Source organism: Leopardus geoffroyi, chromosome B3 (assembly GCF_018350155.1).
Source record: "Leopardus geoffroyi isolate Oge1 chromosome B3, O.geoffroyi_Oge1_pat1.0, whole genome shotgun sequence".
NCBI classification, from domain to species: Eukaryota; Metazoa; Chordata; class Mammalia; order Carnivora; family Felidae; genus Leopardus; species Leopardus geoffroyi.
The window spans coordinates 119,942,427-119,957,453 of record NC_059337.1 but is presented as its reverse complement, the minus strand read 5'-3'; positions in this window follow the sequence as shown (position 1 = coordinate 119,957,453).

Genomic DNA, 15,027 nt, shown 5'->3' with positions numbered 1-15,027 from the left:
GTGTCCACTTGTTAGTTTCGCTGACGCCGTTCATCCTTCGGGAACCCCTGGACCTGCTGCGGCTGGACCTCAGCAGTGCCTCAAGAGTATTTTTTCTAATGTTTATTTATTTTTGAGAGAGCGGGGTGGGAGGGGGTGGTACGAGAGGCAGAGAGAGAGAGAGAGAGAGACAGAGGAACCCAAGCAGGCTCCACGCTGACAGCAGAGAGCTGCAGGGCTCGAACCCACGAACCGTGTGATCATGACCCGAGCCAAATCCAGACACCCAATGGACTGAGCCACCCAGGTGCCCCAAGAGCACGTATTTTTAAACACTACGGCAAACATCATACTTAAGTGTGAAACGCTGAAAGTTTTCCCACTAGGATCAACAACAGATGCCCACTACCATCACATCTGCTGTGGACTGAATTGCATACCACCCTCTCCCCGCCAAAAATGTGACTTGGGAATGTGACTTTACTTGGAAATAAAGTCGTTGAAGATGTAATTAGTTAAAATGAGATCATCCTATAGTAGGGTCAATCCAATATGACTAGTGTCCTTATGAGAAGATGGCCATGTGAAGACACAGATATGCCCACGTGATGCTGAAGGCAGAGATTGGAGTTATGCAGCTGCAAGCCAAACAGTGCAACAGGTAGAATTCTCAGACACTGACGGCGCACGTGTAAACTAGGATGACCATTCTGAAATACTATTTGGCAGTATCTACTAGAGCTGAACAGACACATATATGACCCAGGAATCCCACTACTAGGCATATAATGCCATAATAATGCATGTAGATGTTATACAGAAGGCATGTTCCCAGCAGCACTCCTGGTAATGCCTGAAAACTGGAAAGCAACCCAAATGTCCACCTAGATGAGAATGGATAATGGAATTGTGGTATATTTATACAACGGAATACAGAACAGTGAGAATGAACGAAGTATAACCACATGCGACAACTCAGGTGAATCTCACAAACAGAATGTTGAACAAAAGAAGCTAGGCAAAAAAGAATATGTCCTGTATGCGTTCACATATATAAATTCAAAAATATACAAAATTGATATGTAGTGTTAGAATTCAGGATAGACCCTTGGGGTGAAGAGAGAGTGACTGAAGGGGGGCGTGAAGACGTCTTCCGGTAACGTTTGGTGTCTTGATCTGGGTGCTGGTTACATGGGTATGTTTAGTTTGTGAAAGGTTCATCAAGCTGTGCCACTTAGGATTTATGCACTTTTCTGTTTGTATAATTCAATGAATGTACCTAAGAAAACCCTGAAAGATGGAAGTTCAAGAGAATATTTACTGTATAATTGGCTTTACATGTAGTTCAAAAATAGGCAAAATGGAATTGTAATGTTAAAAGTGACACCAGTGGTTGCCTTTGGGAAGAAGGAAAAGGGTAGTGACTGGAAGGGGGTACAAGTAGGGTTTCTGAAGTGCTAACAATGTTCTATTTCTTGAGCCAAATAGTAATTACACAGATATTTGCTTTGTTAAAACTTATTCAGCTGTGTGTTTATCCTTCGTGCTTTCTTGTTTGTACGATGTACTTCACTTTTTTTTTTTTTTTTTTTTTAAGTTAAAGAGGTGCCTGGGTGGCTCAGTCAGTTAAGCGTCTGGCTCTGGCTCAGGTCACGATCTCACGGTGCGTGGGTTTGAGCCTCGCGTCGGGCTCTGTCCTGACAGCTCAGAGCCTGGAGCCTGCTTCAGATTCTGTGTCTCCCTCTCTCTCTCCGCCCTCCCCTGCCTGTGCTCTGTCTCTCTCTCAAAAATAAACATTAAAAAAAGGTCTTTTTTAAAAAAAGGTGGGAAGGAGAAAAGTGATATTAGCAGAAAGCTGAGAAGGATGAGATTAGGTGGAGGGAAGTGGAAAGGTTTCAGGGCATAGTAGGTTCTAGCTGTCGTGACCACCATCCCATCTCTCAACCACCATTCGTCTTTCAGCACCTACTTGGGAGACAGCACCTTTGTTTAAACAGCCCATTCCACATTCTTTCTCCTCATTGTTTCAAGATAAAGATCCAATTGGGCATTGTTTGAGATGCGATAGAAATCCTATGCCCTAGATTCTTACTCTCAGGGAACGAAGATATAGTTGGCTACTCAAACCTTCTAAGCCTGCACGATTTTCAAAAATCACAGCCGCCTTTATGATACAGAACCCCTATCTATACCAGTAAAAAGAAGCTTCATTGTGTAATGCTCCCCTGGTGACATTTTAATAACACTGATTTCACATTATGTGACCAACCCCAGGCCAATTTTTCAGAGATAAATTTTTACTAACCTAGCATGAAAAAAGCAAATAACAATAAAAATATAAAATGCTCTGGGGCATCTGGGTGGCTCAGTTGGTTAAGAATCTGACTCGATTTTGGTTCAGGTCATGATCTCAGGGTTCATGAGTTCAAGCCCCATGTCAGGCTCTGTGCTGACAGTGTGGAGCCTACTTGGGATTCTCTCTCTCTCTCTTTTTCTCCCCCCACCCCTGTGCTCTCTGAGAGAGAGAGAGAGAGAGAGAGTGCTCTTATTCAAAATGAACTAAGGGATGAATTAAAGCACAAATCACACAGAAGGTTTTGTGTAGGAGATTCCAGAGGGGGTTAGCTCTTAACTGTCAATGCTGTCATAGTCAACTTGCATGAGTCTTCTCTGGAGTACTTTTATAACCCAGCTATACTTCTCTCTTTTATGTTTCATTCCTGCTGTTGCTAGGGGGACTTGAGTGAGGGCTGGGAGGTAGCACTTGATTGGTTAGTGGTTTGAGGTCATATTCTGATTGGCTGATGGCTTACATGCCGTTTTGAGGAATAAAAATCTCTGCTAGCTCTTCAGCACGTCCTGTTCTAAACAACAAGACCTAGAGGCAGATCATCTACTATTGGACCTATGCATCCTTCGGCAGGCATTTCATAAGGATTTTGGATGGTGTCTAGACTTAGAGTAACCTGGTCATGCATAACCTAGGCAATGTTAGTGTTTCTTCCCCTCCCTATTACCATTTTATCTCATTTTATCCTAAAGAAACCCATGGGTGTTCATATGGAATCCCAATTGCCATGTAGACAGTCCTTTCAACCATTCCCAATGGATCACAGTTTAGGCGAGCCCGGATCTTGAGGATGGTTGTGTCCATTACAGTTCTTTGGATGTTATCCATAGCAACAGCTGCAACTTAAAAAAATGTATTGAAAAGATACTGTGGAAGTCACAAAATAGACCAAAAGGTCATTTAACTAGATCTAGGAGTAGGAAGAAACCAAGGCAGGAGCTAGTCTACCATCAAAGCTCTGAATTCTATAAGAAACAAAGTTCAACTCTTTTTTTTTTTTTTTTTTTTTTAACACCTTTAGCCATTCAGTGCCTTTTCAGATATGTGGGATGGCGAGAGGAAAGATCTGGAAGAAAGAGCCTCCAGTGCCCCCCTCATCTTCTATAGTGAAAAGGCTGGGTACTTTGATCTCATCATAGCTGCACACAATTGGGGAAAATGTAACACTCCAAAAACAGAGCAAAACAAAAAAGTTTGGGTGCTGTTAGGAAGGAGGAGTGGATGCGGGCAAGCAAAAACAACAAGCATTCACTACCCTGGGCCTCTGTTGTCAGGCAAATATGCTTAAAGACAGGAGCATAAAAAGGAGTTAGGCAGTATAGATCAAATGCAAAAAGAACATCACCAAGAAGATCTTAAGAACAAATACAGGCACTTTTAGCAAGGGTAAAATTGTGAATGACTTTAAAACTGAATAACTCATGTATTAATTAGGATGCAGACTAAGCTGCTGTAACAATGAGACACTGAGGTATAGTGGCTTAAACAAAATAACAGTTTATTTTTCATTTATACAACAGTTCAGAGGTAAGCAGCCCAAAGTTGTAGTCTTCAACATAAAGCTTCCGCCTCTAGGTTCAAAGTGGCTGCTCTGGCTCCTGCCATCAAATCTGCATCCAGCTAATAGGCAAGTAGATGGATTAGGGAAGCAGACGTTTAAGGAGCATGCCTTTTAAAGTCATGACCCAGAAGTGATACATATCACTTTCAGTTACATCCTGTTGGCTATAACTTAGTTGGTTGGCTCTGCTTAGCCTCAGGAAGGTTTGGAAACCAGATAAAACTCATTAGATATATTATTAAGGGAAGATGAAAGAGTGAATACTGGGGACAACTAGCAGTATCTGCCACACTGATGACACCAAGTTCTAATAAGGCTGTGGAGCAACAGAAACTCTCATACACTGTTGATGGGAATACAAATGTGAACTTAAAGACTAATTTAACAGTATCTAACAGAACGGAAGACACATAATGCCTTATGACACAACTTCACTTCTAAGTATATATCTTGGACTAGAGATACTTTTATACATATGTACAAGAAGGCATGTAAAAAAAATGCAGCCCTGTTTGTAATAGCAAAAATTGGAAACTCAAAATCCAGAGGAGACTATCTAGAGGAGAATGGATAAACAAAATGTTTAATATTCACACAAATTTCATGCAGCAATTAAGGCGAATGAAGGACAGCTAAATGTATTAACATGGATGAATCTCACAAACTTAATTCAGAAAAAAAAAAAAGACTATACACAATAGGAATATACCCAAAAGAACTAAGGCAGAGATGTGAAGAGATATTTGAATACCCATGTTCATAGTAGCATTATTCATGATAACCAAATGTGGGAGCAACCCAAGTGTCCACTGACAGATGAATGGATAAACAAGTGTGGTTTATACATACAGGGGAACATTATTCAACCTTAAAATAAGGAAATTTTGACACATTACAACATAGATGGATCTTGAACATTATGCTAAGTGAAATAAGCCAGTCACAAAAGTACAAATACTGTATGATTCCACTTAAATAAGGTACCTAGAGTACTAAAATTCATGGACCCAAAAGATAGAATCATGATTGATAGGGGCTGGGGGAAGAGGAGAATGGGGAGTTGTTTGATGGGGACAGAGTTTCAGTTTGGGAAAATGAAAACCAATTCTGGAGTTGGTTGATGGTGATGGTTGCACGACACGGATGCACTTCATGTCGCCATACTGTATACTTACAAATGGTTAAAGTGGTAATTTTGTGTATTTTACCACATTAAAAAAAACTACATATGATTTCGTTTATAGGCAGCTCACAAACATACGCCTTACAAACATATTGCCAAGGTATTCAAATAATGGGTAAAACTATAGTGAAAATCAAGAGGATGACAAATACAAACACAAAATACCATTACCTCAGAGGTGGGGTGGAGTTGGGAGAAGTGAATCCTGCCATCAGCCAGAATTACATAGAAAGTTTCAAAGTTATGGGTAATGTTCTTTTTCTTAAATTGGGATGGGGTGCAAAGGGGTTCCATCTTAGTAATCTTTTGCCTTAAATATGCTCCATATGGGCCGTATTTTATATTACATTTCATAATTTGAAGGCATATATATTTAAATATACAACATAAACTTATACCTTCAAATGCATATATTATATATTTTAATGTGGAAAAATTAAAGGAGAATGGAGAAATATTAAAGTGGGTTAATTGGGGAAAAATTAGAAAAAATTATTAAGACCCTTGTCCTATACTCTAAAACGTAGCTTCAAGTTGTGTAATCCCACCTCAGTCAAGTGTTTGAGAATTAGGTGTAGTGAATACTACTGTTTGCCTGCAGAACATCCATTTCCTTCGTTCTTCCTTCTTAATAAAATTCCAATGTTGTTCAGGTGTTCACGTCTCCCATTATGTATCTCATGTCACTCAGAAAAGCCAACCATCTCCAGCCCTAAGAGTAGGTCCCAATTAGTTTAAGTCCACTGTGATTAGATCATCCCATTGGCATTTACTGGGAGATTCTGTAGGAACCTAATCAGCACGTGATATTTCTTTGGCCACCCAAGGGTTGGCATCTGCCCAAAGTTGGTACAATCATACTGAAGAAAAGGATTTTTATTAAGTGATTGGGAAAGAAGCCCTCTTTCCTTCCAGTGGATGTGAACAAGGAGCTTCTTGCTGTGATTGCTGTTGACAGCCAACTGGGGGCTTTGATGACAAAGCCAACAGAAGGCAAAGTTGGGAATCGAGGGATGTAGAGCTTCAGATCTGATTGTACTGTGCATAGAGCTGCACTACCTTTGAAATTCCTGTTAATCATGATGCATCTCCTTATTGTTTGCACTGAAAGCACCCTAACTGAAAGCCGGATATATACTCTAAGGACACGTATGGAAACAAGAATCTCAGATACACAGTTGGGCCCCATGGAAACTCAGAAACTCCACTAGGCACTACAAGAAGGGCCGCACCTGTGGGCCTTACAGAGATCGGAATGTGTACCAGGATACGAATGGTGCTTAGGACCCAAAGTAGGTGTAGCTGTCACTCCCTCAGCATTAGGAAGTTCTTGATCAATTCCTACCCCAGGACTGGTGTTAGATGCACCCCTGCTTTTATGTATGGCTTCTACTCTGGCTAGAACTGTTCAACTCTTCATGTCTTGAGACCTAAATTCCCCCAAGAGAGGATCTACTTCCTTAGGCAGAGGTACTAAGGTACTTAGGTATCTTAGCAGGTAGAGTACGTAGGAGGTACTTCCTCCTGTTTTCAGTGCTCTTCTGTCCCAAGTTAATGCTGGCCTTCATGTTCTAGATTCCATCCCTCGATATTATTCCATCACTTACCTTTTCTCTCCACTATATGTGTCACTTATCTTTTTCACTACTTTTTATTTTGAAAAATGCCAAACCTACAGAAAAGTTGTAAGAATAGTAAATAAGTAAGAATAGTAAATAAATAGTAAGAATAGTAAATAGTAAATAAACACCCTCTACCCTTCATCTAGGCACACATTGGTTAGTGTTTTCGTACATTCTCCCTCTTCCTCCTTTCTCATCTATTTATGATCTATCGTATCTATCTATGCATCCATCCATCTTTCCCCAAACCTTCAGTTACTTGAAGATACCGTGACCCTTCATACATAAACATTCCACGTGTATTTCCTAAAACAAGGGTATCCTTACATGTATCTACTATATAATGTTCATAAGGAAATATAACATAAATATAATTGTATTATCTAACAATCAGTCCATATTTAAATTTCCCCAATTGTCCTAACAATATCCCTTATGGCTTCTTTTTTTCTTTTAACTCAGAGTCCAATCAAGGATCACACGTTGCATTTCGTTGTCATGCCTTGTTAGTCTCCTTTGATGTAAAATAGTTCACCAGCCTTTTTTTGTCGGTCTCTCATGACATTGACATTTTTTAAGAATCCAAGTCAATTATTTTGCGGAATGTCCCTCAATTTTGGATTTGCCAGATAGTTTCCTCACAATTAGATTTAGGTAAAATAATTTTAATTTGGGAGAGAAATATTACATGTGTAATGTATCCTTTTATATCTATCACATCATGATGTACATTATGTCAGTTTGTCCCCTTAATAGCAACATCAAGTATGATCATTTTGTTAAGGTAATGTCTGCTGAATTTCTCTAGTGCAAAAAAATATATAACTAATTTGTGGCATGATACTTTGAGGCTCTGGAAATATCTTGTTCCCCACAGTTGTTCACCAATGGTTCTAGCATCCACTGATGATTCCTCCCTGAAACAGTATTACAATGGTGATTGTTAAACAGTGATTTTATATTTCTATCATTCCTTTTACTTAATAGTTGTCACATTCCTATGTACAAAACTCTCCAATTCCATTGTACTTGTCTATTCTTAATATCTTATGGACTCACAGATTCTTTACTAAAACTCAGTGTGTGTATCAACATGTTGTACATCTTAAATTTACACAATGTTATATGTCAAATATAGTTTAAAAATCAATGTGATAATCCATTACTGTCATTATTAATTTTGATAATTAAACTCTCAAATTTGGCCAGCATGAGCTTTTTCAAGCTGGCTCCCGTGTCTTTGCATAAGTTCCCATCAATTTTTGAGAAGTTCTTTGCATTTTTCTGTAATTAAAAAATTTCCTTATTATGGAGAAGGACCACAATGCTGACATCAGAAGCTCCTGAACTCCCCCCCTCCCAGGGACACACAGAATGTACACACAAAGCAATTCCTTCTGAGAGAACTCCAGAAACTAGCTGAGTGCCTATTACACATCAGGCAAATGGGAAACACTCACCTAAAACAAGGTAGGAAAGGCTGAGACTCACTGTCGCCATGAAGCTCATCCTCAGCATGGCACCGTACCATTGGGAGGGAACCCCTAACTCCCAACTTCTTCCTCAGGAGTGAGGGGTTTGGACCACACATCTAGTGCCCCAACTGTTAAGGCTCCCACACCAGGAACAGGTCCCCAAAACACCTAACCCTGAACAACACAACAGGGCTTGTGTCCACGAGTCCCACAGACCATAGCAACCAAAGCAGCAGTTCTTAATGGGAACGGGACTTCCTTTGATAGTTAAACTTTCACTTCTCACTGTGTATTGCTTGGAATCTTGTCTATTTTTTATTGCACTAAAAACCACATCACATTAAATTTACCACCTGTATCATTTTTAGGTGTACAGTTCATAGTGTTAGGTATATTTACATTGTTGTGCAACAGATCTCTAGAACTTTTTCGTCCTGCACAACTGAAACTCTATATCCGCTAAACGCTAATTTCCCCTACCCACTCTCCTCTGCACTTGGTAACCATGTTTCTACTCTGTCTCTGATTTTAGCTACTTCAGATACTTCATGAGTGGAATTATATGGTATTTGTCCTTTTATAATGGGCTTATTTTGTGTTGGACAATGGTTGATACTTATCCATGTTGTAGAATGTAACAGGATTTCCTTCTTTTTTAAGTTTGCATAATATTGCACTGTGTATTTGCACCACGTTTTCTTTATTTATTCATCCATCAATGGATATTTGGGTTGCTTCCACCTCTTGGTTATTGTGAATAATGCTGTAATGAACATGGGTGTGCAAATATCTCTTTGAGATCCTGCTTTGAATGCTACTGGATATATACACAGAAGTGGGATTGCCAGATCATATGGTAATTCTATTTTTGATTCTTTGAGAAGCCATTATACTAGTTTCTATAGTGGCTGTACCATTTTGCATTCCCACTAACAGTGACAAGTGTTCCTTGTCAGATATTGATTGCATCCTTACCAACACTTGTTATTTTCTGTTCTGATAGTGGCCATCATAATGGATGTGAAGTAGTATCTCATTATGGTTTTGATTTGCATTTCATTTATGATTAGTGATATCGAGCATCTTTTCATGTGCTTCTTGGTTATCTGTGTTACCTTCTTCAGATAATTGTCTATTCAAGTTTTTGCCCATTTTTAAATTGGGTTATCTGGTTTTTTGTTGTTGAGTTGTGGAGGTTCCTTATAAATTCCAGATTTTAATCCCTTGTCAGATGTAGGATTTCTAAATATTTTCTCCCATTTCATATGTTGCCTTTTCACTCCATTGACTGTTTCCTTTGAAAGAAGGACTCTTCAAAATTTGATGGGGTTCCATTTGTCTATTTTTGCTTCTGTTGCCTGTGCTTTTGGTGTCATATCCAAGAAATCATTGCCAAATCCAATGTCCTCAAGTTTCCCCTCTATGTTCCCCTTTTAGTTTTAGGTCTTATGTTTAGGTCTTAAATCCACTTTGAGTTAATTTTTGTTAAAATTTTTATGGTGTAGGAGTCATTTTTCCTTCTTTTGCATGTGGAGTTCCAGTTTTCTCCAGTACCATCTGTTGAAGAGACTGTCTTTTCCCAATTGTGTAGTCATACCACCGTTGTCACAAATCATTTGGCAATACATGCAAGGGTTTATTTCTGGGCTTTCTATTCTGTTCCATTGGTCCATATATCTGTCTTTATGTCAGTATAACACTGTCCTGATTACTATTGCTTCATAGTGTGTTTTGAAATCAGGAATTGTGAGGTCTCCAACTTTGTTCTTCTTTTTCAAGATTATTTTTGCTATTTGGGATCCCTTGAGATTCCGTATGAATTTTAGCATTGTTTTTCTTTTTCTGCAAACAAATGTCATAGGGGATTTTGATAGAAATTGTACTGAATCTGTAGATTGCTTTGGGTAATATGAAGATTTTAATGCTATTGAGTCTTCCTATCCAAGAACACAGGGTGTCTTTCTTTGTATCTTCTCTGATATTTTTAGTAACGTTTTGAAAATTTCAGTGTACAAGTCTTTCACCTCCTTAATTAGGTTTACTCCTAAGTATTTTATCCTCTGATGCTACTGTAAACTGGATTGGTTTCTTAATTTCTTTTTTTGAATTGGTCATTGTTAGTATATTAAAATGCAACTGATTTTTCCATGTTGATTTTGTATCCTGAAACTTTGCTGAAAGCAGTAATTAGTTCTAACCGTTTTAAAATGGTTTCTTTAGCACACCTGAAACTAATATTACACTGTGTTAACTAACTGGAATTAATATAAAACTTAAAAAAACAAAAATAGGGGTGCCTGGGGGGGTTCAGTCAATTAAACATCTGACTCTTGGTTTTGGCTCAGGTCATGATCTCACGGTTTGTTGAGTTCAAGCCCTGTGTGAGGCTCCATGCTGATAGCACACAACCTGCTTGATACTCTCTCTCTCTCTCTCTCTCTCCCTCTCTCTCTCTCTCTCTCTCCCCCTCCCTCCCTCTCTGCCCTTCCCCCGCTCATTCTCTCTCAAAATGAATACATAAACCTCAAAAATAAAATTAAAAATGGTTTCTTTAGGGTTTTCTACATATAAGATCACATCATCTGTGAACAGAGCTAATTTTACTTCTTTAGATGCCTTTTGTTTCTTTTTCTTGTCTAATTATTCTAATCCAGACTTTTTAACAGGTACTTTATCAGTTGATATAGGCTAAGTTATACTACAGTAATAAAAACATACAAAAAGCCAACCAAAATCTCATAGCTTGAAATAACCAATCCTTATTTACCATTCACTCTAATATTCCCATCATTAGGCTGGGATCTAGGCAAAGCAAGTTTCCATCTCTGTTTTCATGACTGTCAAGAAAAAAACAGGGAGCATACCTAATCATGCAGTGACTGTTAAAGCTTCTGTCTAGAAATGAATAGGTCATCTTCACTCACATTGCCACACCTAACTTCAAACATGGTGGGGGGCAGTAGTCCTGCCCTGGGTCCATAAAACACAGTCAGAAATATTTGCCTAACAGCGCAAACAACTGCTACACTCTACCCTTTTAGTTACCAAATGTTGACCTCACTTCCTCACTTTCCTTACCAGAGGCCAGATATACACAACCCTCTCCAGCACAAAGACATTCTCAAAATCTTATCTAGTCGTGACATCATGTTCAAAGCCCAGGATATCTAGGTAAAGAACAGCAGTCTCCACAGCAGGGGGTGTATATGTAGTAGCATCTTTATCAGGAGGTACAGCTTTTTTTTTTTTTTTTTTTTTACTTAAGGACCTATGCACCAAGACAATGCAAATTATCTGGCCTCATACACCAAATATACAATTGGTGGAATAGGAACAGGACAACCACAGTGAACACTCCCATTCAGAAAAGGAAAGAAAAAAGAACACATAGAAATAACTGGTCTCTGGTTGAGCGTCTGACTTGGGCTCAGGTCACGATCTTGTGGTCTGTGAGTTCGAGCCCCGCATTGGGCTCTGTGCTGACAGCTCAGAGCCTGGAGCCTGCTTCAGATTCTGTGTCTCCTTCTCTCTCTGCTCTCCCCGCCCCCACCCTCCGCTCGCACTCTGTGTCTGTCTCTTTCTCAAAAATAAATAAACACTAAAAAAATTAAAAAAAAAGAAAAAGAAATGACTGGTCTCTAGCAATACTGTCTACAAGATAAGCCATGGAAGGGCACCTTAGTTTTGGGACAAAGAATTCAGAAAAAAGCTAACAATAAAAGGACAGCCAAAGGTATACAAGGGAAATGCTTAGAAAAAAAGAAAAGAGAAAGAGAAAGCAGAGATCCTGTTCTCAATATCAGAAAAAACAGAATTCGGGCCCAAATGCGTTAAATGAGACAAAATGGATACATTATAACGCTAAAGGCTACAATTAAAATATATCAGTTATGAAAACCCATGCACACAACGATACAGTAGCAACTTTTATCAAGTTGAAACTCTAAGAAGTACAAGGAGAAACAGACAAAATATACTATTAGGAAACTTTAAGGTATTTCTCTCAGCTTGAGTCAGATCAAAGTAAAAAATAATAAGGTACTGAAGACCTAAACATGCAGGTAGATCTTATGGACAAATACCAACCTTTTACCCTGATAATATCCTGATAATAGAGATTGTGCCTCCTCTTCAAGTGTACATGGAACTTTCATGAAATTGACCACATTTTAGGCCACCAAGAAAACCTCAATAGTTTCCATCTTGCATATTCAAGCAGCACATTCTTTTTGCATGTCTTTTTCCATCTTTTAATTTACTGAAGTATGATCTGTGTACAACAAAATGCACTCATTTTGTGTACATTTCAATGCATTTTGACAAATCAATATATCCAAGTAACCACCACAATAAAAATACAGAACATTTCCATAACCCCCCCCCCAATTCCTTTTTAATCTGTACACAGCCAACCCCCACCCCCACCTCAGGTAATCAATGATTTACTATCACTATAGATTAGTCTTTTCTAGAGTATAAGTGGAATTACAGTGTAGTTTTTGTGTCTGGCTTCTTTCGCTCAACTTGATTTTTAAAAAAATTTTTTTTTCAACGTTTATTTATTTTTTGGGGGACAGAGAGAGAGAGAGCATGAACGGGGGAGGGGCAGAGAGAGAGGGAGACACAGAATCGGAAACAGGCTCCAGGCTCCGAGCCATCAGCCCAGAGCCCGACACGGGGCTCGAACTCACGGACCGCGAGATCGTGACCTGGCTGAAGTCGGACGCTTAACCGACTGCGCCACCCAGGCGCCCCATGCTCAACTTGATTTTAAGATTCATCTATGTTGCTGTATCAGTTCATTCCTTTTATTGTTAAATAGGATTCCATTGTGTGAATGCACAATTTATCCATCTACCTGTCCATAGACACTAGAGTTGTTTCCAGTTTTTATCTATTATGAATGAAGATAATAAACACTGATATACAAGTCTTTCTGTGAATATTGTTTTCATTTCTCTTGGGTAGGTTCCCTAGAAGTAGAGCTACTGGGTTGTGTGCTAAGTGTACAACCTATCATTTCAAGCTGTTCTGTGTCATTCTGTTTTAGGTGTGTTTTGTAATACCACACGGCCACAAGATTTAAAAAACAACCAACCAGGGCGCCTGGGTGGCTCAGTCAGTTAAGCGTCTAACTTTGGCTCAGGTCATGATCTCACGGTTCCTGGGTTCCACCCCCGTGTCGGGTTCTGTACTGACAGCTCAGAGTCTGGAGCCTTCTTCAAGTTGTGTCTCCCTCTCTCTCTCTGTCCCTCATCCACTCATGCTGTTACTCTCTCAAAAATGAATAAACATTCAAAAAAACTTAAAAACTATCCAACCCGTGCATTCGTCTTAATAAGAAAACTTACCTAGTCACATTCATCATGAGAACTGTGCATTTGGACTTTTCTCTGCCATCTTACTTTATGTTTTCTATTTACCATTATTTCTTCTTTCCTTCCCTCGTCTGAATTTTTTTCTTTTTTGATTTACAGACTGTGAAATGTTGAAATCTCCAGTGGTGCAGTCCAACGGGTTTTGACAAAATATATATATGTTTTTGTTTATTTTTATGATTGAGTTTCCCTTTTCCATTTCTTCTCTCCGTTGGTTGAGGAGACATACACCCTATATTAGTTAGGATTAGGCTTGACTATACAACGAAAGTAAAACCCAGGTCAGCTTTTCCAACGTAGGGCAAATATGATCACTCAGTTCCAAAGCTTACATTACCTAACAATTCTTCCACAGAGAAAAAGAGCAACTTAACTCTCCAGTAAAAGCTCTGGTTAAGGCTGATTGGCTTGAGTTTGATCTCCCAGGGTTGAAATAATCACAGCAGCAAAGGGAGTAAGAATATTTTGATTGGTCCAACCAGGAGGTGAAACATCCATGTTATGTGTTGGGGGAGGAATGAGCCACAATCTAGTCCTATAATAATGGTTTTCTCTAAGAGGAATTCTGTTAGCAGAGAAGGGAGGGTAGGAAAAGAATTATTTCCAGACCTTTTTCTATCCATATATGTATATTACCATATAAAGTTACATATTTTTGTGGTTTAAAACAAAGTAAAACAGGTATCATGCCATACCTAATTGTTCTAGAAGTTGCTTTTTTATTTTTTATTTAAAAAAATTGTTTTTAATGTTTATTTATTTTTGAGACAGAGAGAGACAGAGCATGAATGGGGGAGGGTCAGAGAGAGAGGGAGACACAGAATCTGAAGCAGGCTCCAGGCTCTGAGCTGTCAGCACAGAGCCCGACGTGGGGCTCGAAATCACGGTCCGGATCATGACCTGAGCTGAAGTCGGACACTTAACCGACTGAGCCACTCAGGCGCCCTTATAAGTTGCTTTTTTAAAAAAATGTTAATTTATTTTTGAGAAAGAGCATGAGCCGGGGAGGGCCAGAGAGAGATGGGGACAGAGGATCTGAAGCAGGTTCTGTGCTGACAGCAGAGAGCCCAGTGTGGGGCTTGAACTCACAAACCACGAGATCATGACCTGAGCCGAAGTCGGAACGTTTCACTGACTGAGCCACACAGGTGCCCCTCTACAAGTTGCTTCTTTTTCTTTAAAAAAAAATTTTTTTTTTAATGTTTATTTATTTTTGAGAGAGAGAGAGAGAGAGAGGGCACGAGCAGGGGAGGGACAGAGAGGGAGACACAGAATCTGAACTAGGCTCCAGGCTCTGAGCTATCAGCACAGAGCCCAACGTAAACCCACAAACCACAAGATCATGACCTGAGCTGAAGTCGGACACTCAACCGACTGAGCCACCCAGACATCCCACAAGTTGCTACTTTTTCTTAACATTAGGTCATAGTTGTTTCCAGGAAGTAACATAGCTCCTATTATCATTAATTGTGGTAAAAC